Source organism: Gigantopelta aegis, chromosome 13 (assembly GCF_016097555.1).
Source record: "Gigantopelta aegis isolate Gae_Host chromosome 13, Gae_host_genome, whole genome shotgun sequence".
Lineage (NCBI taxonomy): Eukaryota > Metazoa > Mollusca > Gastropoda > Neomphalida > Peltospiridae > Gigantopelta > Gigantopelta aegis.
The window spans coordinates 11,319,895-11,325,100 of record NC_054711.1 but is presented as its reverse complement, the minus strand read 5'-3'; positions in this window follow the sequence as shown (position 1 = coordinate 11,325,100).

Genomic DNA, 5,206 nt, shown 5'->3' with positions numbered 1-5,206 from the left:
TTGCTAATTGAAAAGTGGCGACAGCAGGTTTCCTCTCTCAATATCTGTGTGGTCCTTGACCATATGTCCGACGCCATATAATCGTAAATAAAATGTGTTGAGTGCGTCGTTAGATAAAACATTTCCTTCCTTTCTTAACTCTTATATGTTATCAATAATATTAATGCATTCATATCTTTAGATAAAATCACTTGAATAAAGACCAACAATAAATATGAGAAATTCACACTGATTAATATATACCTTTCCTGTTGGGTTTTTCTTGATTAATATATACTTTTCCTGTTGTTTATTAATAAACATTAAAAAGTAAGGCTCGAACATTGTGAAGCTACCAGTCTGGTGGAGTGAAAATATAACACATTCTATGTAGTCTGTTGCCAGATCTGTAGTTCATGTCAGCACAGACGTGGTGTGTTCTGTTTTGTTTTGATTCAGTGCGTTTCATTTTCGACCGGTACCATACTTGTCATACCATACCAAGACCCAGCTCCAGTGTGTTTTGGACTTTACTAACACCATACAGGTCCTGTCACTCTCATCGTATTGAAATTCAGTCTTAAATACATCACATTTATTCTCCATTACATTACAGTCCTCACGGTCATTTGATGTGTTATTTCCATTTCATTTAACAGACTTTGTTTTCTCTGTTTTTCTGAAAATAATTTGAAGGTACGTATTAAAAACGAAACGGACAGCAAGTACCCCTGTTAGGTGGTTATGAGTTTTAAATATTTTTAGTGCATTTCATTTCATTTCGTGCTTATATCCAATTAAGGTTCAAGCACGCTGTCCTGGGCACATACCTCAGCTATCTGAGCTGTCTGTCCAGACAGTGGGTTAGTTGTTAGTTGCTTTGTGAGAGAAAACAGGGTGTAGTGGCCTTAAACCTACCCACTGAGCCCTTAAGAACTCGCTCTGGGTGTGAGCCGGTACCGGGCTACGTACTCTGTACTTGCCAGCCTGTAGTCCGATGATGACTTCACCATTGTGCCACCTGTGCCGGTTACTGCATTTCAAGTACTTTTACCAAAGGTATCAAATATTCTTCTGTAGTAAGGTGTCAACATTGTGGCTTGTGGTTTAAACACTGGTTGACTTTTTCTATGAATATTCATTAAAATACTAACCAATCAGAATTGACCTTTCAAACAATGCAATGTAATGGAGTGTAAGTTTGGTGGATTTGAAGATCTTGTTTCAATCGGAGTGACCTCTGCCATGCAATGTTTTCTTGTTTTGTTTTAACAAATTGAGTAAATTCTGAATTGGTGCAGCTTGTATTACTTAAATGTACATTTTTGTGTAACAGAATTTTTCTTTCCTGACGTAAAGATAGACTTGTCTTCCCTGACATCTTTGCAAATTTTTCTAATCTGTATTTATTGATTCAAAGTTGAGATGTCAAAATCTACAATTTTTGTTATAATTTATATGATTTCATTATAAATATTAAATACGAGAATTATCAGGTGTAAATGAAATATCATAATTAAGACAAGATTAATTCATTCTTTTTATTGCTATTCTTTTATGAGATAAGCTTTTAGATGGTAGTTTATAAATTGCTTGTTGCCTTTAAAAAAAAAAAGGAATCATTCAACACTACCCCAGCATTTTTGAATTGTGTGATCAATCTTGTAAAAATACATATATCTGTGTATCATTAAATCTCTTACATTCGTTAGTTTAAAGACATCTCATTGGTCTAGCTGTAGCAAAACGAGCATGAACGTAAAAATTATGTCATTGAACATTGCATCTGATGACGTCATTTTCTAGTAGCATTTTGTATTAATTACTGAGGATGACGTTAAAGCACTAAAAAAAACCCCCAGAATTTAACATAAAATATTAAATTTTTAATGTTAATAATATTAAGTATGTTTGAAATATACATATACAGATTGTCCATTACCCGATATTCAAAATATGGGATATACAGTGGTTTTGCCAATTCACACAGTTTGCAGCATCTTTGTTTAGGTGTTAATACCCCGATGAATTTAAAAGAAATATGTCAATCCTGCAGGGAACATCAGTTTAAAAAATGATTAGCAACTATTATTATCCATATGATTCAACATATCCGAGTTAATAATAATCATACGATCCATACGTGTAATAGCAAGTGTAATGACATAATTTTGGGAAGTGACATCTTAACATGACGTTGCTTCTCCAGTCCTAGCTGGGACTGTGCATTTGAAATTATTTCAAATATGACGTCATTTCGTTGTCTCCTTCTAGTTGTGGCTGAAACATTTTAAGTTGTGTCCTGTTATTCATAAAGAATACAAACAATAATATTATGGATAATAAAAAAATTATTACACTCGCGTGTGAGTCGTGCTGATTTTACGAAACTCGTGTCAGGATTCATGTATTACCTAAGAAATAATCCTGACACTTGTTTCGTAAAATCAGTATGAAACAAGCTTTTATAATAATCTCTATTTATTAACTTTTAATTGTTTGAGAATTGTATAACATTCTCTTGAACTTGCATAGCGATTCTGAACAAAACGTTCCTTGAATTACTCCTCTTCAATAGTTCGATTAACTGTAACTTCAAAATTATGCAGATGAAATTAGTTATTTGTGCCTTGATTTTTTTTTTATTAATTTTTTATTTAAAACAAAAAAAAAAAGCTTGTTCGGACATTACTGGTAATGTATGGGTTTTTTCTCAGATCTATGTTATAAACTTTTATTAAAATTGTTGCATGCCATAGCTGTTTTACTTGTGCTTTTTGATAAAAAAAAATTCTGCTTTGTTAACATGAATTCTGGGCTGAAATAGCTGGATTATTAGTTGGGAATGAAGCTGGATGGTGGGGAGGGACGTGGGGTTCTTTGCTGAGTTGATGGGTGTTTGTAGGTTTTTTTTTGTAAAATGAATTGACAGGCCAGAATAGCTGAAGTTTTGCAAATGAAGTTGGATGGTGAGGAGGGAAGATTCTTTGCTGAATTAAAGGGGTTTTTGTAGGGTTGTTTTTTTGAAACCATAAAAATGGCATTAGAATTAAAATGGCTGCCTCAGGTTTTTCAAAGCATAATGTTCGTAATTAATGTAATGTATGTACATTTGACATTGTCTGACCACCTAAGAGACTTTCAAGACATGGCTTGTTTAGATGTGTGGCTGTTTTATACAGGTTTGTTTGTACTAGTTGATTACGTAAATTTTGAAAACTATTTTGATTTTAAAAATATTTTGTTATATAATTTATAAATGAAATAATGTAAACTTTCAATGGACTAAGCTGCTGAAATATTACTTGACTTAAAAGTAGTTCCTTGACAACAAACATAGTTCCTTGACAGCAATTATAGTTCCTTGACAACAAGTATAGAAATAAAATAAAATTGAATAAAAAAATAAAAAAATTGTAATCATGATTCAGATTTCAGTTCGCAAAAGTTTTTTTTGTTTTTTTACATGTAATATAATTATTATAAATTATAATTGGAAGATTGATTTTCATTTAATCTTGATCATTAATAATGCTGATTTATTGGTGGATTAATGTATGTATGTATGTAATTAAAAATGTATTTATTACATTATATTATGATGCTAATTCATCTTTGTACAATGCTGATATCAAATTTCTTATCAAATTTAATGTATGCTAAAAACTTTTAACTTCAGTTGTGAACATATTAAGATTTCATTAATTGTAAGTTGTTTTTTCTTACATGTTGTTATTTTTTTCTTTTAAGTTTTTTGTTGTCGTCATAGGGCAGTTATTTGTTAGTTCACGACTTTACCTGTAGTTACATCTGTATACCATTCTGTCATGTTGTTATTTTATCATTTAGATTTTAACTCTTGATCTTTCACACATTACAGTTACAGACCAACAGTAAAGTCAGTTAGGCATAGTTGGTCCAATTGATGGTTTTCGGCTTATTTCTAAAGGCTGTGGTATGTGCTGTCCTGTCTGTGAAAGTGCATATAAAAGATCCTTTGCTGGTAATGGAAGAATATACAGTGAAACCCCACCCCCTAAACCGGACACACTTGAGACCAAGTAAAATGTCTGGTAATAAAGGATATCCGGTTTAGAGAGGTTTTCTTTTGTACGGATATTTAAAAGGGGACTGTGAAAATCGTCCAGTTTGAGAGAATTCTGGTTTACAGAGGGTCCGGTTTTGAGAGGTTTCACTGGAGCAGGTTTCCTCTAAAACTATGGATAAAAACTTAACAAATGTTTGACATCCACTAGCTGTGTTCTAGTGATGTTAAACAAAACTAATTTTATGTTTTCAGTTTATTTTATTAATTGACTTTTGTGGACAGTGGGACCAGAATAAATTGCACAAATAGTTGGATAAATCATAAACCAACAAGAGAGGGTGCTATGTACATGTAATTAATGCTTGATGTACTGTATATGTTCGCCTGTAAGTCGATCTCGGCTATAAGTCGAGTCCCTAATTTCAAGCCCTGAAAACGTATTTTTTTTATTGACCCGTTTATAAGTCGACCCATGAAAAACAACTTATAAATATTGAAGTATTTCTTATTTTCAGCACATGAGAACAATAATGTACAATATTTGAACAAATGAAAATTATTTTACAAACTTCGGTTTTAACGTTTTGTACATCGCAAACAAGTAACATAGCATCAAAACGAAATATTCCCTTAGTAGATAGTGAAAGCTGTTTGGCTGTTACCGTATGGCACTGTACAGCATGGTTTTGTGCACAGACAACAACTTTATTTATAAACACTGACAACAGATCACTACAATAAAACTGAAAGTATCAGTTAATCACATGTTTTGCCGCCATATTAATACATGTAAGGAGGATAACTCTGGAAAGTACACTGGTTTTTTGCATAACCAAAACCGTTCTAATGTCAAAAAAAAGGGTTATAAAAAAAAAAAATGTGTCAAATTAACATATTTGAGTATAAATACAGGGCAAACTTCAACAATAAAACTTGTAAAATAATCCCCAAAACGGTAATAATTTTGGGTGAAATTTTTTTACCCTCTTACAAGTCGATCCCCCAAGTTATAAAATAATTTTTTGGTGAAAAAAATTCGACTTATAGGCGAAGATATACGGTAGATTTAAATATTACATTTTGAATGTAAATGTTAACTTCAAAAGTTGAGTTTTAATTTTTACCTCCATTTTTCACAAACTATGTCATAGATCAGTGAAACTTGTTTTATAGTTGCAC